This window comes from Diabrotica virgifera, chromosome 5, assembly GCF_917563875.1.
Source record: "Diabrotica virgifera virgifera chromosome 5, PGI_DIABVI_V3a".
In the NCBI taxonomy this organism is placed as follows: Eukaryota; Metazoa; Arthropoda; class Insecta; order Coleoptera; family Chrysomelidae; genus Diabrotica; species Diabrotica virgifera.
Window position 1 is genome coordinate 237,381,027 of NC_065447.1, and position 26,317 is coordinate 237,407,343.

The following is a 26,317-nucleotide window of genomic DNA, read 5'->3' on the forward strand; positions in this document are numbered from 1 at the left end:
CCGATCTTTATAGGATGGTCCAAACAAAACGATAAATTTAGTTTTATATAGTTTAACTAATATTTTTTAGAAAATCGACGATATAGAAAAGAGTAATTATTGACGAAAGAATAAAGTAGATACCTGTTTTTTTCTTTCCTTGTAATATCTTTCTTTACAATTTCTTTGTTTCGTTTTTTTTTTTCTATTTTTAGCGGAATGTGTTGTGGTGTGGGTGCTATTTTGAATAAGAAGTCTGTATATGTATATATATGTTATAGTCAAAGCCCGAATTTCAGGCACTCCTAGGTTTGACTAGGCAATCCTCAGATCTGACCGACGGTCTTAGTCAAAGCCCGAAATAAATTACAGTTTCGGCCTTTGACTAGTCAAACCTAGGAGAGACTAAGTTGGTCAGGTAAAGGTCGAAATTTAATTTTATGAAATCGGGGTTTGACTAGTCAAACCCCGATCAGCTATTTAAATGTCGTAATTTGTTAGATTAGGTTCAATAAAACGTCATTTTTTAATTTTAATGTTTATTATTTTTATATTGTCGTAATTAAAATAAAAAAATATAGTGTTTATTCTCACATGTTGAGGCATTATGTCATTTAGATTTGCACAATACGTTAGATCTTTTTCCTCACATAATTTTGAAGACCATTTCTTGTTGCAGTAGGATTTTATAAAGCCTTGTCCTCCAAATTTAGAATATTTTGTACTAATTTCTCTTAGAGGCAGCTTAAATTCTGGAACATCTTCAAAAATTCTCTTTGCATTCTCTTATTTGATTTCCTAAAAACAGTGTGTTTATTTTTCCTTATTTCGTACCAACTCTAAATAAGCCGTCAATTGTTTTATCGTCAACTGTGAAAGAAGATATTGCAATCATAGACAAAACTAAGGATCACCATAATACTAATGAAGCCCATGGACCGTCGTCACTAGGAGAGGAAGAAAATTGTCAAACAATTCAGATTACCTCTTTAGATATGGTTTGTTGTATTGGCCAAAAAGAGTGCTCTGACGCACATATGTGCATAATTTGTAGTCAGGTGGTGCATATTGTATACGCACACATATTTTGACAGCACACTTGGTGCATACTATGAAGGTTTTGAAAGAAAAGTTACATGCATGCGTTGTGCACACACAGAAAAGATTAAAATAAATAAAGGAAAAGCGACTGAAGGTCTTTATGCTCAAGCTAATGCTATGGAACGATTAAGTGAAAAAAAATTCCTCCAATTTCGATCGGAAAAACTGTAACAATACTTATCCCCAGTTTTGATATAGCCAAAGGAGATGCTCGAAATATTTTGGGTATCATATGATTGCAATATCTTCTTTCACAGTTGACGATAAATTAATTGACGGTTTATATAGAGTTGGTGCGAAATAAAAACAATAAACACAGTTTTTGCAAGAAATCAAATAAGAGAATGCAAAGGAAATTTTCTTAATTTCAAAGATAACGTTTCAGACGTTAAGCTGTCTCTAAGAGAAATTAGTACAAAATATTCTAAATTTGGATTACAAGACTTTATAAAATGTTACTGCAATAAGAAATGCTCTTCAAAATTATGCAGGTGTAAAGATCTAACGTATTGTGCAACTTTAAATGCCATAATGTCTCAACATGTGAGAATAATCACTATTTTTTTTTATTTTAATTACGACAAAATAAAATAATAAACATTAAAATTAAAAAATGACGTTTTATTAAACCTAATCTAAAAAATTACGACATTTTAAGCTAGATCGGGGTTTGACTAGTCAAACCCCGATTTCATAAAATTTAATTTCGACCTTTGCCTGACCAACTTAGTCTCTCCTAGGTTTGACTAGTCAAAGGCCGAAACTGTAATTTATTTCGGGCTTTGACTAAGACCGTTAGTCAGATCTGAGGATTGCCTAGTCAAACCTAGGAGTGCCTGAAATTCGGGCTTTGACTATAACATATACATCTCAAAGGTATCTATTCTTTTTTTTTCTTTTACAGTCCATTGTCCAAACTTTTCACAGCCAAGAGCCAAATAGGAAGACAGAAAAAATGTAACATCTGATCATTCGGATAATGAGCTCCAAACTAGGATCTGATCTTTCAAAATACAGACAATCAAATTAGTTAAAAGGAACAGTCAAAAATGAGAGAAAGAAAATCTGAGACAGGTTTGGAGAAAAATGCAAGAAAACAGTAAAGAAAATGTAAAACTCTTTTATGTATATATGATCGGTTTAGTTTAGAACCTCTTGCGGCCCCAAAAGTCTTGCGATTCCCAAATTCCATTCCTTCCTATGTTGCCACAGGTCATCCCTGAGGTTTCGCGAGCTCATTGCTTTCCGGATGCCGGTGGTCCAATTAACTTTCGGTTTCCCTCGCTTCCGATGATCAGTAGGTTGCCATTCCAAACATTGTTTTGGGAGTATCTCATCATTCATTCTATTCACGTGTCCATACCAGATCAGTTGTCTTCTCTCTATAACTTTCATTATTGTTTTGCATCATATAATAGACTGCTCTTGATCACAGTCTCGTAGACATATTTTATCTTACTTATTTATATTTATATTTATATTTATATTTATATTTATATTTATATTTATATTTATATTTATATTTATATTTATATTTATATTTATATTTATATTTATATTTATATTTATATTTATATTTATATTTATATTTATATTTATATTTATATTTATATTTATATTTATATTTATATTTATATTTATATTTATATTTATATTTATATTTATATTTATATTTATATTTATATTTATATTTATATTTATATTTATATTTATATTTATATTTATATTTATATTTATATTTATATTTATATTTATATTTATATTTATATTTATATTTATATTTATATTTATATTTATATTTATATTTATATTTATATTTATATTTATATGTATATTTATATTTATATTTATATTTATATTTATATTTATATTTATATTTATATTTATATTTATATTTATATTTATATTTATATTTATATTTGTATTTATATTTATATTTATTTTTATATTTATATTTATATTTATATTTATATTTATATTTATATTTATGTTTATATTTATATTTATATTTATATTTATATTTATATTTATATTTATATTTATATTTATATTTATATTTATATTTATATTTATATTTATATTTATATTTATATTTATATTCATATTTATATTTATATTTATATTTATATTTATATTTATATTTATATTTATATTTATATTTATATTTATATTTATATTTATATTTATATTTATATTTATATTTATATTTATATTTATATTTATATTTATATTTATATTTATATTTATATTTATATTTATATTTATATTTATATTTATATTTATATTTATATTTATATTTATATTTATATTTATATTTATATTTATATTTATATTTATATTTATATTTATATTTATATTTATATTTATATTTATATTTATATTTATATTTATATTTATATTTATATTTATATGTATATTTATATTTATATTTATATTTATATTTATATTTATATTTATATTTATATTTATATTTATATTTATATTTATATTTATATTTATGTTTATATTTATATTTATATTTATATTTATATTTATATTTATATTTATATTTATATTTATATTTATATTTATATTTATATTTATATTTATATTTATATTTATATTTATATTTATATTTATATTTATATTTATATTTATATTTATATTTATATTTATATTTATATTTATATTTATATTTATATTTATACTTATATTTATATTTATATTTTATATAAACTGAAAAACCCATGAAGCAACAAAATATAAACCTAAGACAAATAATGACGATAAAGAGATAAGTGAAAGATGGGGGAACACTTTCAACGCCTGTTGACAGTAGGGCAAGGGAAAGCAAAGGAAAATAAAAACAACGTATGTGGTGGATCAGAGGATAACAGTGAAAAAACAGAACTATAGAGGAGAAGAACTAGAGGAATCAATAGGAAAGATACAGACTGGGAAAACTCCTGGAAGCGATGAAGTTAGTTTAGAAATTTTAAAATAAGTAGTAGAAAAAGTAAAGAAAAATACATTATAAATCTAATTCTGAATAAAAAAATACTGCCTAGGAATAGAGAATGGTCAAATATAGTAATTATACCCGTACATAAGAAGGTAAATACAAGAGACTGTCAGAACTATAGAGGCATATTCCTCTATTGTGTAGCAGGAAAATTATACGAAGTAATGATAGAGAATATAAAATGTGAATTCAATAAAGGGCATAACATACAGACCCTATATTCACTATAAAATAGGTAATAAAGAAAGTCTTATAGAAAAATAAAGAGGCATCCAAAAGTTTTAGAGACATTCAAAAAGCATTCGAAGAAGAACAATAGGAGCAAGAAGGAGAGACACGCTCATAAATGAAGAAATAAGAAACAGACCTACAATTAAACCTTTGCTTTACACAATAAATGAGAAAAATTGGGCATGTTTCCGTCATGTAACACGGCCGATCCGGCCAGTAACAGACAAGTGAAAAGATGGATGGCGAATCAGGAGAAACGACGAGATAAACGAGTTGAATGAAGAGTGGATATGATATTTTAAGATGTGTGAAAAAGTCAAACATGTCCATAGATAATAAGGTGCAAAAACAGCAACGAAAATATTACAATGGAAGCCAATAGGAAGACGAAAAAAGGAAGACCCAAAACGAGATGGTTGGATCCAGTGGCGTAGCGTAGTGGGGGCGGCAGGGGCGGCCCGCCCCGGGCGGCACTTTTTAGGGGGCGGCAAAATTTAATAATAAATAATAAAACTATTTTGTAAATATTTGAACCATTTTATATTTTTATCGCAACTACAAATTCGGACCAATTGAAAAGAGCACGGAATCTTTAAAATCAAAAGGAGAGACAAGACGGCTTACTAAGGAATGGTTTTACCGTACATTGACTAACGGCGAAAAAGTTTTACGTACTTGGATGGCTTATTCTCCATCTAAAGCATCATTATTTTGCTTTTGTTGTCGTTTATTTGAGAACACGTAAATACACCGAATGGATCTAAATTTTGCTCATCTGATGGATTTAATACTTGGTGTATATTAAATCCTATGGTTTCAAGTTACGAGTCAAGTGCACAAAAATTTGGCTTTACGTGGACATATTAGAAAACGACACCAATACTAATAGAGGAAACTTTTTAGAATTGGTTAATTTAATACCTGTACTTCCTGAACATCTTGTAAGTTCTAAAATGTGTGGCAAAATTTCAATCACTTATATGTCATCACAAATACAAAACGAATTTATTGCCATTTTGGGAAATAATGTTCGCCAACGTAAACGTATCATCGGGCAAATAAAAAAGGCTAAGTATTATTCAATTATATTCGACAGCACTCCAGATCTTTCTCATGGAGGAATCTTTTATAGATTTCATTGAAACTAAAGACAAAATTGCTGAAGGAATTTCAAAGATGATTTTGGACAAGACTCAAGCTAATGGCCTAGATATTCGCTCTGAACGTTAACAAAGTGTCAAAGCAAAATCGGCCGACCTGCTCATGGTGGCGGTTTTTTGAAATTTTATCAGGACGCTTTGTGTATGTTTAAATGAGACATTAAAAAAAATGCCGTGTCACGCTAGTGATATTATGTATTAATATAAACAGAAAATAAAAACGCACTTAATCTGATATAAATTCTTCTATTTCCAATCTTGATTATCAGTTTGATTTTGTATACATAACCTCACTATCGCAGTTTATGTCAATAAATCTTTATTAACGAAAAAGAAAATATTTTTGTTGCACTATAAATTACAGTGTAAATTAATAACTAATGAATTCTAACAGTTGTATTCGGTTATTATCACTACAAAATAAAATATTCAAGTTTAACAAAATAGTCCCATAAGACTCAATGTTAAAACGTCCTGACAAAATCTGACAGCGTGTCACGTGACTGTAAGTAGAGGGGAGACGCACGGAGCCAATAAGCAACTGTAGAGGCCATGTATATGATAATGCTGCTGTTATGGCTGGAAAGTATTCAGGAGTTCAGCAAAGAATTCAAGAAATAAACACCAAAGCTGAATTCGTACCTTGCTCAAATCATTCGTTAAACCTAGTTTGTTTACACGCTGCCTCAGTTGAGGTAGATTCAGTAAATTTTTTCGGCATTTTAGAACGTTGCTATCAGAGACGAAGCGTCCATGTAACCACTGTTACCATTGGTAACAGTTACAAATCTTGCAAAAAAATATTTTATGACTACTACGAAATAGATGGATGAGTAACAGCATAGTTTAAACCCTTTGATTAAATGGAATTTATTTAAATTTAACCCTTATTTAACTTAATTAAATTAAATTTAATTTAATTTAAATGCATTTAACCCTTAAATGCAACGGAGAATTTGGTACTACGAAATAATTCCATTTATATTTTTTACCAACAGAAATACTTGTTAATAGTGCCTAATTCAGTAAATATCCAACTAGACGCACGAAAATATTGGCGAGATATTTATGTGAATCTATGGCACGTTATCTATTATTATGCTGTTACCAATACTGGCACTGATAAACGGTACGCAGGAGAAACCTCGATATCGTTCGGGACTAGCTCTGAAAATTTTGAAGGAACGACGGGTCTAGAGACGGCGCGCGGGCACGCTGTGCATATCAGTAGTGTCACCATTTTGAAGATTGGTAACGTTGGTTTAGTACCTATTACAGATTACAGTGCTTACAGTGTGCGTGCATTTAAACATGGAAGAGTGTTGCTACGTATTTCGTAATTGATCAACTACTTGAAAAGTCATTCTACTTGTATATTTTTTTATATATGATTTTAAAGAAAAAAATGATATTATTGAAAATGGAAGAATTAAAATATAAACAATAGTTTTCAAAATTTGTTCTTTTCCTACTTGTTCATTTTTTTATGTTAATTTTATGGCAGAATAATATGTTTAGTTTTTTTATTATTTATTGTTATAACTGTTACATATACATAATTACATACATATAATTTGGGAATAGTGATTTGTTTAATTTTATCCCACAGGATTGAAAACAAAAACTTATATTTGGGCGGTTCAAAATATTTTTTTTAAATAAAATTTTTTTACATCTGTTTTGGTAACACTTCAGAAAAACTCACGCGTCGCCACTGGTTGCTATTCTTTTTTTCCTCATCGGCACATCGTTGGGAAGTTATGATAGCAGCTACAGGCAGAAGCTTCTTAAAAAGGGTTCAAGACACGCGGTGGAGTGCAAGAGGCGATGCCGTAAATGTGACATGGCATCATTACAAAGATATTCTCGTCACTTTGGAAAAACTGACAGAGGCATGTGAAAGCTTAAACACTAGAACAGATGCAGGTGCTTTACTAGTTTCGATACAATCATTTTCATTGTTTTTTGGGCCCGTGACAACCGGTGCTACATGAAGTAAATGATGCACAAAATATTTACAAACAAGGGCACTTGATATAAAATTGTGCGCTCAGAAAGTAAATGCTTTACAGATAATATTGACAGAGAATTATTAAACGTGATTGTAAAACTTAGATAACCTTTTTTTATTTAAAATCTAACCTGTATAATGCAAAATAATGATGACTGTTATCGCCGAAAACTTCTGTATAATTAATGTATGTAGTGTATAGTATACATTAAATTAAAATACCTAAATAAAAGGGCGGCAAAATTGTCCTCCGCCTCGGGCAGCCGACACTCACGCTACGCCACTGGTTGGATGACGTGGAAGACGACCTCAAAACCATGAATGTAAGACAATGGAGGAGAAGGGCCCAAGAGAGATCTGAATGGAAGGGCATAGCCAGACAGGCAAAAACCCATCCAGGGATATGATGCCAAAAGAACAAGAAGAGAAACCTCAGAAACAAACTGAATAAATGGTGTGAAGTAGTAGTGTTTAACTTAGGGGGGAGGCATGCATTCCCAGGTGTATAGTGATAGTGCCTAGGGATTGCAATCCAGCAGCATTTTCAGTTCGCCTAGATTTTTTCAAGATTGGCCTGATTAGTCCTTTTCAAGATTGAATCCAGCTGGACCCAGCGCGGATCCAGCACAATATTAAATCAAAATAAAAACACGATTTAAACACAAACTAATAAAATAAAAACTCAAAATGAAAATTGTAGGGGAGCCCAAGCGGGGATTTTTGCAGTTACGCGTCAGATTATTTTACATGGGGAGAAACCTTGTACCCTGAAATGCACCTCTAAAATAAATTCTCTCTTAATGCAGGAGAGTTCGTTAAGGGGGGCCGAAAAAAAATCTATCCTTAAAAAGACTCGAAATCCTCAGATTAAGATAAGGTAAGTTAAGTACATACATGCAAAACAGTGTATATTTCAAAAATCTGACGATTTGAACGGGGCGTAAGGAAATGGGTGAGTCCCAAAGTTTCACAATATAAAAGCGAATATTTCGCGAAATGAATGACAGATCGAAAAACTAAAAAATACATGCTCAATAATTTTCAAAAATCTATCGAATGATACCAAACACGACTTCCCACGAAGAAAGGTGGAGGGTAAATTTAAAATTTTAAATACGAATCTCGCGGTATTTCGCGAAATGAACATCAGATCGAAAAACTGAAAAATACACTTATTCAATATTTTTGAAAAATCTATCGAATGGCATCAAACACGACCCCCCACGAAGATAGGGTGGGGGTTTACTTAAAATCTTAGATAGGAGCCCCCATTTTTTATTGCAGATTTGGATTCCTTACGTTAAAATAAGTAACTTTTATTCGAGACATTTTTTCGAATTATGGATAGATGGCGCTATAATCTAAAAAACGATTGGAAATGGAAAATAAAAATAAAAATGGAAAGTTCCCACTAAAATGGAAAACTTTACTTAACTTTTTTTGGTTTTAGGACCTACTCTTCATAACCCAATAGCTCCCGATAACGCTCGCGTGACTGCACATTTAGCATACTTTGCTCCCCTACCCAGTGGCGACGCGTGACTTTTTCTAAAGTGTTACCAAAACCAGATATTAAATATATACCAGATATATTATATATTATCTATATATAATGTATTTTATAAATATTTTTATATATACAGTGTTCCCATACATCAAAGTTTGTTCGACTAGACACCGTGAATTTTCAGCTTGCTATTAATCAACTTTTTTTTGGTACGCGCTCCAGGTCTATTATAAAAATAGATGAAATAAAATTAAAAAATTAAAAATTTAAGAAATTATATAAAGTATCTACAAACTAAAAACATATTTGTTGTTTTTAGGTAAAATATGTATTATATCACCTTTATACTTTATTAAAACATCCAAATTGTATAATTAGTACACTAATCAGTACATTCATTTGTCATTTTTAGCCTAAAATATTAAATAATTTTTATTTTATTGATTATACACTACAATGTACTGTATAATCAATATTATTATATGTCATATTATAATAATGTTGTTGTTAATTAATATATTTCGACAAGTAATTAAAATCGATTAATATGATTTATATAGGATAAAAAGGTATAGATATATTATCTGTATAATAAGCAAGTACAGTTACAAGTTATAAACTAATAATTAATAATGCATATTATGCAATAATCGAATCCAAAGGGCCGGTACTGTTAACTAACCGGAGTTTAATCGAGAAAATACCGGCCCTAAGAATAACAGACTTCATAAATGGAATTATAATTATTACCTATAGTTATAATAATAATTAAAATTGCATTTATTAAGTCTGATATTCTTACGGTCGGTATTTTCTGTCCCGATAGACACCGGCCCTACCTAGCGTCACCAAATTAAAATTTGGTAACACCAATACGCGGTTTCAGAGCCATCGTCCCCGCAAAATTTTCAGAGACGATCCAGTCAAAGATCCTACTATCGTTGCCATTCACAGAAGTGGTAAATGGCGCGGCGCACTGTCAGGGCACAGTATAATAAATATGGAACCTCTTTATACTGTGGTAAGGGCGTATTATAATAACGTGCAACCGATTTTACATAAACTCGCTGATATTTTCGTGCGTCTAGTTGGCTATTTTACTGAATTAGGTAGATACTATTAACAAATATTTCTATTTTTAAAAAATATAAATGGAATTATTTCATAGTAGTCATAAAATATTTATTTACAAATTTTAACTGTTACCAATGGTAACAATGGTTACATGGACGCTTCGCCAGTGCCCCTACCATTAGGTGTATATAATCAAAAGGCGACGTATAATCAGTCGCAATTCGCAATTAATCTTACCACTCTTTAACTTAAAATGGCTAGAGCAAATACCACAATTATTATCATGAGATTCCAAAAAAACTCGTCCTCAGTAAGCCATAGGGAAATATGAAACATAGGGCTTTGCTTGTGCCGGCTGAGAATTGTCGTGAATGCAATTTTATCCAAATGAACTTATTTGTTGTAAGAGTAGTTCATTTGCAGCAAATTTCATTGATGGCAATTTTGAGCTATCACAAGTTAAGTACCTAATATGTTTTTCTTCCATGGCTTACTGAGGACGAGTTTTTTTGCATCTTATGATAAAAATCAGTCTATATTCTAAATTTCTGAACAACAGAAACATTCATTATTTAGTTTTTTGGAAGTGAGACCTTAAAAAACATTATATTTATCGTCTTATCGCCTAACCTACTTCACACAGAACTGGACATATAGCCAGTTTCACCGGTTGAAAAGTGGCGATCAACTCATTGATTATTGGCCACTCGCCAGCAGAGAATTTTATTGCAGAATCAATGTCTATCAACGCTTTATCGATGCAAACTTTTAGGCTTTAGAAACGTTCCAGTATACTGAGCAAACTGTTTCACCTGGTGCGGCAATCAAGCATCAAACTTACTTGTCTTTCTCTTCCTTGACATATTTTTACGCAAGAACATGTCGTCTTTGGTACCAAATTTGTTGAACGTTTTAACAACTTTTCGTATTTTCATGAGCAGATCGCTGTAACGGGGAATCAATTCAATAGAGTTCGCCGATGTTGGTTCGATTGTTACTGTCAATTCTTCATTAATCTGTTTCTCCAGGATTTGAATAAAGAGGCTAATGAAGACATGAAATATCTTATTTCGAATTTAACATGTTTACAAATCCGGATCTAACACGGTTTGCTTGATCCAGCATATAAAATATGGCTGTATCTAGCTGGATTGCTGAATGCTGGATTTAGCAATTGCAATTTCTAATATTGCCCTCACATGTCTCATGTCATTTAACTAAACGAGTTTATGGTAACTCTCTAATACAGGACCATCCTGTATCCCCCGTAAATCGGATATTGAATGACATGATATGGCAGAAAAATATTTATGCGTATAGAAATTACTGAAGGATTATTGCGCGTGAACGTTTTGTTGCCGAATATCCAAATAATGACAACTTCTATTTTATTTGAAGGTCAAGGGTAGAACGTAATTACAGAAGAAACCGCACAATTTTCGTCAAAATGTGCCGTTTTCCCAAAAAAATTATTTTTAAGCCAAGTATAAACTGTTACGTAAACGCGTTCCTTATTGGCGGTAGACGAAGTTTTAGACGTTTTAATTTTTTTTGTAGGTTGTGCGTTGATTAGAACACGTGGCATGGCAAATATAAAAAAATGTTTCTTTCAGTTAATATTTAGAATTTTAATAGTCCAGGCTGTACTCTCGCGCCATGAGAGAGATGCACCGTTCCGGCCGAACAATGGTGCATCTCTCTGGCACTCATCATTGACGGCCGCCGCGCCGCCGGCCCCCTTAGTACGCTCTTAGCTCTCATTGTTAATAATTAAAAATAACAGGTTTGTAATAAAATAATGACAACAATTTCTTTAGAATTTTGTAGGGGGGCTTTAAATTTTGATGTCGTCACTTTTGACTTTCATAATAATAACTTTTAAGCGAGTTGTTAAGCCTTGAAAACACCCATCTTTGCGTTTTTCAATTTTTAAATCGTGTATAACTCGGCAACAATCAATTTTATAGAAAAATCACAAGAGACATTTTTTGCTCCAAAGAATCTCAAAACAGTTTGTACGAAGTGAAAAATTGAATTTTTGAATTTGTTTAAAAATTTTTTGTAACAATTATGTAACCAGAATAACCGCGGTTTTCCAACCCTGTTGATTTGTTATAAGGACCTCATTTTGAGTAAGTTTGTTAAATATAAACGAATGGGAATAATTTATCTAATGAAGGCGAGCATACAGCCTGGACTATAATCTTATATTATGCCTATTTTCATTGTAAGATTTATTGTAGACTTAATTTTTATGTATTATATACAGGGTGTAACAAAATACAGGTCATAAATTAAATCCATATCCTGAGACCAAAAATAAATCGATTGAACCTAACTTACCTTAGTCCAAACTTGCACATAAAAAAAGTTATAGCCCTTTATAAAAAAACTATATATCGAAAACTATTAGAGGTTTTTTATTGAAAATGGACATGTAGCGTTTTTATGGCAGGAACATCTTTAAAAAAAATTATAGTGAAATTTGTATAGCCCATAAAAATTTTATGGGGGTTTTGTTCCCTTAAACCCCCCAAACTTGTGTGTACGTTCCAATTCAGTTATTATTGTGGTACCGTTAGTTACACACATTAATTTTAAAACTTTTTTGCCTCTTATTACTTTTTCGAAAAGCCAGTTTTTATCGAGATATTTTGAATATTTGTCAAATTTACCACATATTTGTATATGGTTAAGTACAAGTACGATTATTTATAGAGACCTGGTAATAATATCAAAATTTATTTATAATTAAAACAGAATCAATGGAAAAATACCCAGTAGATGGCTGTATACCATAACTAAAAAATCATACAGAAGTAAAAACTTCGTTTGTACAATGGTATAAAAAAAGTTTATTAAAAACCATTAAAAGTCATCCAAAAGGATTCGCAAAACGTTTTAGATCTAGATCAGATCATCTTCAGTGCCTAGAACGAAGTAGTTCCACGTTAGGATGAATGCAAAAGGTTAAAATTGTGACTAGCTGAAGAAAAAATGTGGTAATACTTACGTTCTGCTTAGTACATGAAACTAGCAACCTTATGAAATTGGTAACATCGAGAAATGTGGTTTAAAATGTTTGAAATTTGTCAAAATTACAATTATTTGACACATATTCACTTTACATTTCTGATATTAACAATCATGTTATTCCCTCTTTATCTAGATTATTGTTAATCATAATTTTAGTTTATCTGACTTTTCAATATCTTTTAGGTCATTATCACCATTCGTTGCAAGATATTTCGGATTTAATCTTAGTTTTAATTTAATTTTAATTTTGATTTAATTTATTTTAATAAAATTGAAACTAATGTAACCATAGACTAAGGGTGACTATTCGTTACAGCATTAAGGGAGTACAGTCATTTTGTGCTTGATATCGGCCCAGGCTTTTAATCTGGGGAATTCCATCCGAATTATCTTGCAACGGATAGTAAATACATACTATTCTTTCAGTAATTTAATTAAAATTAAATTTTTCAAACTATCATATCAGGCAACCACTTCTTCTGGTTTCAATCTGCTTCTGCCAATCACTCTCGTTACAGTATTTTGTAGTAATATATATTTCATCCATTTCAATATGTTTACTCCATTACCTTCTATACATTTCAAATTATCAGTTCACTAATTCAGACAATAAATTAAATTAAAATATTGATTCAATTTGTTTCAGTTTGTTAACCACCATTACAACCACAATAATAGGCAACCAAAAATACTCTTTTTATTTTTACAACATTACTATTTTATTTTTACATTACTATGTACCTTACCTTTGTAGGTCTTTAAGTTGTTCACATTTAATCATTTATTTTTCTTTCACTTTTTATTTCAAACTAAATTAAACTTTCGTCTTCTTTTCAAAACTGTCATCAGTGACGCCACTGACTCTACCATGAGTAATATTTTTATCAATGTAACATTAACAACAGTAGTTCTTTCTGTAATAGAGAGTAGCATTTTCGACTCTTTCATTAAAATCTAAATTATTATTATTTAAATTTCGCTTTAATACAGTTATTAATCTACATTCAGTTTAATTAATAATCTAAATTCTAAACAACACTATTTTTATATTTTTAAATACATAACCAAAAATTGACTACCTGTCTTGTCATGTCGTTTCTGTCTAATAATTGCATTGTTCATCTCCTTCACCTTTGTTGGTCTGTGTCCATTGAACTGGCAAGAACCACAAGTTTTTATCGAGCAGGGAACCATTTTGCCCTTTGAGCACTCCTAACACATTTAATCTTTTAACATCGACTTGGAGTCGCTATAAATATTATATAGTTATCATGTAAACCATATTTCTCGATGTTACCAATTTCATAAGGTTGCTCGTTTCATGTACTAAGGAGAACGTAAGTATTACCACATTTTTTCTTCAACTAGTCACAATTTTAACCTTTTGCATTCATTCTAACGTGGAAATACTTCGTTCTAGGCACTGAAGATGATCTGATCTAGATCGAAAACGTTTTGCGAATCCTTTTGGATGACTTTTAATGGTTTTTAATAAACTTTTTTTATAATATTGTACAAACGAAGTTTTTACTTCTGTATGATTATTTATAATTATTTACATTTTTAGGTATCTTCTAAAAAAGAAGCCACATCTCGATAAAATGTACCTTATCGAAAAAATACTAGGAGGCAAAAAAGTTTTAGAAACACTGTCTTTAACTAATGGTGCCGCAATAATAGTGTAATTTTAACGTACACAAACATTTGGGGGGTTTAAAGAACAAAATCCCCATAAAAATTGTATGTAAACATATTAAAAAGAAGCCGCATCTCGATAAAGACTGGCTTACAAAAAAAATACTAGGAAACAAAAAGTTGTAAAAACGTTGTGTTTAACTAATGGTAGCACAATAATAATTAAATTGGAACGTATACACAAGTTTGGGGGGGTTTAAGGGAACCAAACCCCCTACAATTTTTATGGGATACACAAATTTCACTATAATGTTTTTAAAGATTTTCCTGCCCTAAAAAATGCTATTTGTCCATTTTCAATAAAAAACCTCAAATAGTTTTCGATATATTGGAAAAAACCGATTTTCATTTTTTAACTTCAAAGAGCTATAACTTTTTTTAAGTGCACATTTGGACTAAGGTAAGTTAGGTTAAATCGAACTATTTTTGGTCCGAGAATAAGTGATTTAATTTATGACCTGTATTTTTGTTACACCCTGTAGTAGTAATGTAACGAATGTCATTTTTTGAACATTCGCGAATACGAATGCGAATGCGAATATCTGCTACGGCATTCGCGAATGCGGATACGAATACAAATATTTAGTTTTTTTAAATTTGTTTCTATTTTTGTAATATTTTCTAAATTTATAATGAGAAGTTAATTGACATCCAGTGTAAATAAATCTGATTCTTAGGAATCTTAAGGCTTAATAAAAAACACCAAATAATAAAATAAATTAAAGACTGATAATGTGATTGTACGAAGTTAAGTTACCTTTCCTTAATAAAAAAAAAAGATGAGAAGTGAAGATATTTTGATTTTATTAACCTAATATTATCTTCAAATTACTTTTTTTTCCAATATTCATATTCGCAAAACATTCGCACAAATTTTGCGAATACGAATGCAAATGCGAATATCCAAAATATGCGAATATTCGCGAATGCGAATGCGAATACGAATACTCGTTACATCACTACCCTGTAGTATTGATCGCATGGCATCTACCTTCCTAGCAGAATGATAGCCGCACTTGGGCACTCTCATGTGTCGCGGGGAATCAGTCCGCATTCACATTTTGGTTTACAATTAGTGCATTAGTCCGCATTATATCCTTTTAGGGTATTTTTCAAAGATTGTTAAATTTTTTACTTTGTCTCCTTTCTTTTCTCACTCTTTCCTATCTTAAATCCTTTCTCTCCATTTTGAAATTTCCATCTTTGATATATCCTCTACTAGTTGTTGATATTTCCATTTTATTTTTGGTCTTCTTCGTGGTCTGTTTATTATTGGTTTTCAGTTCGTTATTCTTCTAATTAGTGCATCTTCTTATCTTCTTTGTAAGTAATAAATTTTACTATATCTCCCCCTTTTATTATTTCATGATTCATCAATCTTCTTAATTCTCCTTGTTCTGTCCTTATCAAGCCATGTTTTTTCTTCGCATAAGATTTCTTTCAATTGTTTTTAGTTTTTCTTCATCTTTTTTTCATAACACACGTACTTTCGCTCCATAGCTTTTTGCTTTTTTGCTCAGGTTTTTGTCTTTAGCGTCCTTACTACTCTATTTGTTGTAATTCGGCCTATGTGGTCGCTCTCTTCTACTTTTATGTTTCTTACGCAGTTATGTTCTCTATCTTACATCTTGCCTCTTTATTTACTCATTCTACTCTATTCTTTTGTATTAATTCTATTTTTCCATATTAAAAATGAACTTGGTTCAGGATTAATCTCCAAAGTTGCCTACTACCGAAAAATGAATTTATTACATAATTTTACCTCTCATTGTATACAAATATACAAATTGTACGAGATTATTATTTTTGTACTCTACATTACATTATTGTTCCTCATATACAATATTTTGATGACGAAGCCATCGAATATTACAGCTTTTATATAAAAAACTTTTAGGGCAAAAGGATGTATAATACTAATTTGCTTGCTCATATAAGTATATAATTATTTATAATATAAAAGGAGACTAACAAAAAATAGGGAAAATATTTTCTGTATTTTTTTCTCTTAAGCATGTTTTTCCTACACCGATCGTCAACAATTATTATCAAAATATTTTCCGGAGCTGAAATCGCTGAAATTTTGACGCAAGTGAAAAAAATTATTACGCATCATTTGAATATAACCTTGATCGACTTTTTTACGCCTCATAAATACTCGAATTAAATTCTTTTTCTACGGGATTTTTTATGTGTAACAGTTATTTTAAGATTGATAATTTATCCGTAATATGGCCACAGGGTAAAAAAGGGTAAAAATTCAAGTTTTTATCATTTTGATTTAACTGGAGCAACGGATGTAGCGATCTATATTTGTGGATAAAAAAACCTGGGGAATCTTTTTCCAGGAATTTTATACTTATTCGTCCAACTGAAACGATTACCTATTAACTTCTTTTTGAGTGATCCAAAGATATGAAAATCACAAGGAGATAAATCGGAACTATAAGGTTGATGCTCTAATAAGCTCTATTTCTCTCATTGTAGATTTTTTAAATTATTTTGGCAACATGAGGCCGAGCACTGTCGTGCAAAAGAATGTCACTACGTGAGAGAATTCAACTCGAAAAATTAATATTAATAATAATATTAATATTAATATAATAGCATCTGTATTGCGTTTATTCTTACAATGATGGCTTTTAGTTTCATCCCTATTGGTTCGAATTTCATTATCTCAATTTAATCCCCCTGTTTCAACCCTATCTACAGTTGCGTCATTCTTGATCTTAAAATTTTTCTGTACAAAAAAACTATTTTTAAATATTTAATATGCAATTTATTCCTACACCGATGGCTTTTATTTTCATCATTATTGGTCCGAATTTCATTATCTTAATTTGCTCCCCCCATTTTCAACCCTATTTACAGTTGCGTCATTTTTCATCTGAAACAAGGTCTAAAATGGTGCGTATTTCAATAACGACGTAACTACCCTGCAGTGGCTCAGTACATAGTTACAATTCTGTTGCTATTGTATCATCTGTACATAGTATTTTAGAAGTTAATTACGTAATAAAGAGGAATTGACAAAATTTGCAGTTACGTCATTCTTATTCTGGACTGGCGATATGAACAAATGAACTTCTTGATCTAGGCATAAAAGCAAAATTATAAGTACAAGAATACTATACGTCCCACTATATTGTACAGTGCAAATATATGGCATGAAAAATATTTGACGAAACAAATAGTAGAAACAATAGGATATATAGAATATAGGATAATCATATGCAACTGGAAGTTGGGTGTACTGTATCCTCTACACAAAAAGGAAGACATGATGGTATGTGATAATTATAGAGGCATCACTCTACTCAATATGGCACATAAAGTGTTGTCCAACGTATTGTACAAAAGACTTCTTCCCTACGCTGAAGAAATAGTAGGAGGATATCAGTGCGGTTTCCGTCCTAATAGATCAACAACGGACCAGATATTTACAGTGAGGCAGATCCTTCGTCGTCGAGTTCGGCGTCGACACCCACCACATATTCGTGGACTTCAAAGCCACATACGACTCAGTTAATAGAGGTAAACTTCTACTTGCTATAGTAGAATTTAAAATACTGCTTCACCTTATCCAATTAACTGAACTTACGCTCACAGGAGCAGAGAGCGTGGTAAAGATCCAGAACGATTTCTCAAGACCCTTCCATTGCAAAAATGGACTAAGACAGGGTGATGGACTATCGTGCCTCTTATTTAACCTGGCATTAGAAAAAAATAATTCGAGAGTCCCAAATTAATACGAATGGTACTATCTTTGAGAAATCAGTACAAATTGTCGGATACGCAGATGACATATACATCATAGGTAGATCTAAGGAATCTCTGAATGAAGCATTTCGGTCGTTAAGAGCATCTGCACAGAGAATGGGGCTAAATATAAGTGTTCAAAAGACCAAATATATGTGTTGGACTAGGTCAAGCAACCCGACACCTACAAGAATGGTAATTGACGACCTAGAACTCTCGACACCTTCATATACTTAAGCTCGCTGCTAACTTAAGATAACAATGTCAGTGAAGAAATTAAAAGAAGAATAGTGCTCGCCAAAAAGTGCTACTATAGCTTAAAACAGATGCCCTCAAAAATACCTAGAAATATTAAATTGACTGTCTACAAAACACTATTAAGACCAGTGCTAACATATGGCTCAGAAACTTGGTCACTTACTCAGAATGACCAAGAACTGCTCAAACGTTTTGAGCGAAAGATTCTAAGATGAATATATGGTGGTATAAAAGAACAAGGTTTGTGGCGCAGGCGTTACAACTTTGAGTTGTACAGAAATTTTGGAGAACCTGACGTTGTACAATTCATTAAGGTAGACGCCTTAGATGGATAGGTCATGTAATCAGGCGAGAGGAAGATGCCATAGTCAGAAAAGTTTTTGACCGAAGAGGGCCAATAGGACAACGAGCAAGAGGAAGACCGAGACTTAGGTACCAAGACAACATAGAAACTGATTTAAAATCTATTGGAATTAGAGCATGGAGAAGAGTTGCCAGAGACAGGCGCGAAAGATACCTAGAATGGCGCAAAACTGGCAAAACAGAGTAGTAAAAATATCTCTAGACAAATCTTTATTAGGTAGAAGAACATCTGACGACCTAAAAAACTTTAATATGACTGTATGGAAGATATCGAAGGTTAATCAGACTATGTATTAAAAAATGAAGAAGAAAAAGAAGAAAAAGAAGAAGCTAGCTGTCACTAAAAATCTAAATTGAAGTAAGCACTACAAAAAACGTCAGACCGCGTATTTTAAATTTAAGAAATATTTTCCAAAAATTTAATATTTCTAAACTAGACATTACGCTTTCGAGGTGTGAACAGTTTCTGTTTTGCAGCAGTTAAAGTTTGCCACTAGTTTAGGGTCTTAACCTAGCTAACAACCGCCGGTGTTGTTGCTTAAGTGTTTGCATATAGGTAAGTTGAGCATTTTTGCTTATATTTTTTTTAAGCGGCTTTCTTTTATGCTATTTTGCTTGCTCTTTTTATTTCTTTTTGCTTTCTAGTTATTAATACTTCATTGACTGGTTTTTTCTTACAATGAGTGAGGAAAAGGGGGGCTCAGTCCCCCTTATCCTGATACTTCTTCTCCGGCTAAAATTGCAATGACTAATAATTCCGAAAAAAATCAAAATCAGACTTCCGACAATAATTCTCAGGAAGAAAAAAAGGTTAATACATACTCCGAAAAAGATCATGGACCTTTTGTAGTATATCTTGAATCTACAAATATACCGAATATAAAAATTGGCACATTCAATACAATTAAAATAGCTCGAGATATATTCAACCTCAAACTTAATGACGTTAAAAAAATAGATAGTAAAGGACTCAATAGAGTTTCAGTTGAATTTGCCAATTTTCACTCGGCTAACATGCTACTTAAGAACACTCAACTTCTAAATCAGGGATACAAGATATATATACCTTTTAACTTCGTAACCTGCAAAGGTATCGTCAGACAAATTGATACAGATATTGATGAAAAAGAACTTCTTCGGTGTTGCGATACAGGAAATGACATTGAAATTTTACATATAAAAAGATTAAATAGAAGAGTAATTAAAGATGGAGTAACTTCTTATGAACCCACAGGTACGACACTATTTACATTTCGAGGCGTTCTTATGCCCAAAACTGTGTTTTTTTATGGCATACCAAGACTAGTGGACACATATATTGCCCCAGTGACACAATGCTATAACTGTCTTAGATCTGGCCACACAAAAACAAACTGTAAAGGGAAAGAAAGATGTTTTAATTGCGGGGAAAACAAACATGAAGACGTATGCATGACAAAATGTTTTTACTGCAAGGACTCTCACAAATCTATTGACAAGAGCTGCCCAGAATATACAAGGCAAAAGAATATTAAAGAACTGATGGCGTATGAAAATTTGACATTTTTTGAGGCAAGTGAAGCCATTCCAAAATCATACATCTCAAATAATAAATTTATTTATAACCCGAGAGATTTTCCAAATTTTAAAAATAACAGCAGGCCATTAGAAAATACTCCAAGCACCAGTACAAATAATTCTAACACCATAGAACCATCGCAACGAAGAACAAACAATTTTAGATCATCTACAGTAAAACGTTCCTTTCAACAGGTGGTTCAGAACTCCGACAACAAACGGAGAGTCGTGCAAAAACGTCAAGATAAGCAACCAAATGAAAAGAGTACATATACACAGCAATTAAGACCAGAAAAGCCAACCTCTTCCCCCACTAGCTCATTTTCTCGTTCAGAACCTTTCAAATCAAGAACCTCGGCTAATTTATCACAAAACTCCAATCAAGCCTGGCAATCCAGTGCATCGCAAAACTTTCAAAATATTGATACCCTTTCTTCAAATGACTTTTTAAACTCATGCCTAAATTTTATTAGTAATACATCATCAGAAAACTTAAATTTACTTAAAAACCATTTATTTTCCCGATTAAACGTAGAATCCTATATGGACCAAGAGGATAAATCTGATTCTGATTTTAATTAATTAAACATATCAAATCACATAATCATGAATTCAAAAAAGAAATTAAAAATTATTCAGTGGAATATTAGAAGTATTAAATCAAACAGGGAAAACATAACGAACTTAATTTTCAAAGAAGACCCTGACATAATTGCTATTAATGAAACTTGGCTTAAACAAGATTTTAATTTTTCTTTGAAGTATTATAATGTTGTCAGACAGGACAGAGATGACGGATATGGTGGAGTAGCTTCTTGTATCAAGAAATCTATTATTTTTTCTACAATTCAGAAGTACAACTCAGACCAAATCCAATACATAACAACAAAAATTGGTAACTTATACATAATAAACATTTACTCCAATACAAATAATGCCATAACTCTTCCTTTCTTGAGCTCAACAATAGAAAACATACCTACAGAAAACTTAATTATACTAGGTGATCTGAACTCTCACCATCCCCTATGGGATAAATGTCCTACCAATAAGGGAGGAAAAAATATTTATGATTTTATTTTTGATAAAGAATTAATTATCCTAAATGATGGGTCAGCAACATTGTTTCAACCTCCTAATAATAATCTTAGCGCTGTAGATCTAGCCATAGCAAGTAATAATATGGCTCTATGTTCTACTTGGGGTGTCATACAAGATTGTGGAAATAGCAACCATTTCCCCACCTTTGTCATAATAAACAACTGTGAGTTTAACAAAAATGATAGCATCTATACACAAACATACAAAATGAGAAATATTAAAAGAGCAGACTGGTATACATTCCACACTGGGATGATAACAGGAATGCTTGATTTACCGGTAAACTCTAATTACAATGAGTTTTTGGAGGTAGTTAATCAAGTAGCAGATAACTCAATTCCCTATAAAAACTGTAGAACACAGGGTAAACCTTCAAATCCGTGGTGGGATGAAGAATGTTCACTTTGGATTAAAAGCCGCAAACAGGCAATTCAAAATTTTAAACAATCTGTTTCCTTAGAGAACTATATAAACGCTAAACGTATAATCGCCCAAACTAAAAGAAACCTCAGAATTAAAAAAAGAAATAAGTTCATAAACTTCTGTGAATCATTAAATAAGGAATCTAACACTACCTATGTCTGGAACAAAGTTAAAAAATTCTCAAATAACAAAAATTACGGCCAGACATTTCATAACCCCGCAGATAACATTAAAACAGAAATTCTACAGAACATGTCTGCAGTTTTTATTGATCCAAATTTTGAGCTTGACGATATAAACGAGCAAGTTTCCCCTTTTACAATCTGGGAACTTAACAATGCTGTAAATAATAAAAAAAATTCGGCACCAGGTATGGACGACATTCCTTACCTTATGATAAAACATCTACCACTACAAGCTAAACATTTTCTGTTGAATATCTACAATAATTGTCTAAATGGTGACAACCTGCCTGAAGATTGGAAAAACCATAATGTTATAAATATCTTAAAGCCACACAAAAATCCACTCTTGGCCAGTAGTTTCAGACCAATAGTTTTATCCTCATGTGTGCTTAAAACATTAGAAATATTAATCAAGAATCGCCTAGATTGGTCCTTAGAACATAACTGTTCATTCACCAACCATCAGACAGGTTTTAGAAAAGGAAGAGGCACTGCTGACAACTTGACCCTCCTTCATTCCACAATTGTGGAAGCCTTTGAATCCTCCCAATCGGTTTTGGCCATCTTTCTTGATATCAAAGCAGCATATGATAATGTCAATATATATACTATATTCGCTCTCGCGAGATTTTTTTTGAGACATTCGGAATAGGAAACGTACAACACAAAAATTCCTACCTCACACTATTAACTGCTAAAATCAACTCAAATCAACTTAATCTTTCATTAAAAAAAGAAGAATTATTAGAAATAGTGGGAGTGTCTACTAAACTCATAAAATTTTGTGAAGTTTATTTCTACAAAATATTTTTATTTTGTACAATAAACAATTTTCTCATTTGCTATCAATACATTATAATGGTTTAAATAAATAAATATTGATTGGCGTAAGGTTTATGTTATTTTTATGTCTGTTTACTATTAATAATATTGGATATGAGCAGGTGCGTTGGTTTTGTAGTAATTTCCAGTCACTTCTGACAACTGAATTTTTCAAAAAAGAAATTACTAACGTCAGTGTCAAAAAAAATCTCGCGAGAGCGAATGTAGTATACAAACTTTATAGCAAACTAAAACTTCGTAATATTCCATCTGCAATAAATAATATTGTGTTCAAAATTTTACAGAACAGACTTTTATATTCAAGATCTAATGATGGTGACTTTTTGGGACCTTTCATGGCAACTAAGGGGCTACCTCAAGGTTCTCCCTTAAGTACCATTTTGTTTAATATTTATATAGCAGAATTGTTTTGTATTAGCAATAATGAAGTTAAAATATGTGGATATGCAGACGACTTGGTTTTGTATATTAATGGATATGATATCCAAAGCATGGTAAGTAAAATAAACAAAGAATTGGAAAACACATTACACTGGCTTGCAGAACATGACTTGTCCTTATCCAAAGACAAATGTGAAGCTGTATGGTTCACAAAGGGTAGGCGAAGAGATAATCTAACAGAAATCAAAATCAACAACACAGCCATTCCTCTAAAAAATGAAGTGAAATTTCTAGGCATAATTTTTCATAAGCATCTATCATGGGACTTACATGTTGACAATATTATACTCAAGGCAAAGAAAAATATTAACATCCTACGTGCAATATGTAGAGTCTGGTGGGGAGCTGACCCACGAACACTCCTAATGGTTTTTAATGCCTTGATCAGATCTCACCTCGATTATGGTTCCTTCCTATTCAACCCAATATCACAAAAATGCAACAACAAACTCAATGCAGTATTTTTTGAGGGACTTAAGATATGTTTGGGGTGCATGAAGTCTACACCAAATTTGGCAATCTTGGCAGAGTCTGCCCAAATGGACCTAGAACATAGAAGATTATTGTTAGCCTCTAAATTTTTAAGTAAAATCATCATTATTGAGAATCATCCCATAATATTACTCCTAATTGAAATACGTAAAAGACTTATAAACAAACCTAATTTTTATACAAGGCATAATGTACCATACTTGGTTTCGGCATTAGAATATTTTTTCCCATATTTTAAAAAATATACAAAAGCCCAAATTTTCCATGCTATGAATTAGACTATGATACACTAATGAATCCACTTCCAATTCTAAATTGTAATATCAAAAAATATGACCCGATGATTAAAGAAAAATTCCTTATGACTACTGAACAATATGGGAAAGACCATACCTTTATATATACTGATGCCTCAAAAAACAAAGAAAGGGTAGGTTTTGGGATATGCATCCCGAGTATTGATTATAATTTCTCCTCAAGACTTCCTGGAGCTCTAAGCATAAGCAAAGCAGAGAGTATAGCAATACATCAAGCGGTGGAAGTCGCAACTACAAAACATCTAAAGAAAGCTATAATATTTTCTGATTCGCTCAATGCAATAACCAATATTAAAACATGTAACATATCTGCTTCAGCAGATATAAGGGCCCTAAAAACAAAGAAACTTATATCTTCAGCCAATGAGAATGGTACCAAAATTCTCCTTTCCTGGATACCTGGACACTCTAATATATTTGGTAACACCCAGGCTGACATACTGGCAAAAATAGGAAGAGACCTGAATGTACCCATGGAAGTACAACTGAATTCCCAGGATGCCCTATCAATCATCAGAGGAAAAATTACAAAAGAGTACCAAGAAAAATGGAAATCTTTAGTCCAGAAGAAGACTTCGCAATACAAAACAATTCAAGACTTCTTTCCTACAAAACCTTGGTATTCAAATTTTCCATATAGAAATAGAAGACACACTACCACCATCATTAGAATGCGCACAGGCCATTGTTTAACAAAACAACATCTGTATAAAATGAATAAAAAAGATAATCCTTTTTGTGAATGTGGTCGTCTCGAGGATCTAAACCACATCTTTTTTGAATGCCCGATTAATGTGATTCCTAATTTTGATATATACCTACACAAAATTTATTTCCATGAACTTCAAAACACCGCTCTCTATATACAATATTTTAAGTTCTTTAACGGAAGAATCAGTCAATGTAATTATGCGTTTTCTTGCAATTAACCAAATAAGCTTATAAACTGCAATGCGTTTTCTAGCAATTAACAAAATAAGCTTACAAATTGCAAGGCTCAACTGTTTATATGTATCCGTGTTATATTATGTTGCTATTTGTCATTTAATTTATGTTTTAATTTTTGATCATACTGAACCTGACCCAATTAATCTCATTTAATTATAATCATCACACCTCATCAAAAGCTTCCTTACAAGAACATAGTCAGCGATTTTGGTATGGCTTAGAGCCAGACTACGTCAAGATCGCTTATAAATCGTGCTGGTAATCGCCTTGCAGCGAAACCAAAAACAAAAAAGAAGAAGAAGAAGTAAGCACTATCTGTCAAGTAAGAAAATTAAATATTTGGATTGTACTCAGAGAAATTTGGATGAATAAACAAAAAAACCAAAGGAGCTTTCTGACGATCGAAATACAATGCTGGAGAAGGTGTTATGGTCTAACCAGAAGAGACAGGAAATAAATTAACAAATAAAGAGATGAATTAAAGTCGAAAAAGATGCCCTGTAGTATATACATGAAAGAAGACTAAAATGGTAAGGCCACGTACGAAGAGCAGAAAACATATGGATAAACAAGGTTGCAGAATGGAGCCCTAGAGGAACAAGAAGGAGAAAACAACTGAGTAAGATCTTGGAAAAATGAAGTAGACGAAGCCATGTCAAAGAAATGATTGGAAGACAGAGACTGGGAAGATCGTGAAAAATGGAAGTCCTGGCTGACCGAAGAGAAACGACACTAGTTGTAGGCAAATCTTAATACGAAAATATTTTCAAGCTTCGTCACGAATTTTGCATCGATAAGATTCGTAGGAGAAAAACGCTTTTCAATGGGCACAAAG

The 26,317-nt window shown here is 31.4% G+C and overlaps 1 protein-coding gene across 1 annotated transcript in view; it reads right to left on the bottom strand.

The window, feature by feature from the left end:
* LOC114332374 (neuropeptide-like 4) overlaps window positions 1-26,317 on the bottom strand; it is a 68,196-nt gene that overhangs the window by 41,576 nt on the left and 303 nt on the right. The gene's annotated exons all lie outside the window — the stretch shown is intronic.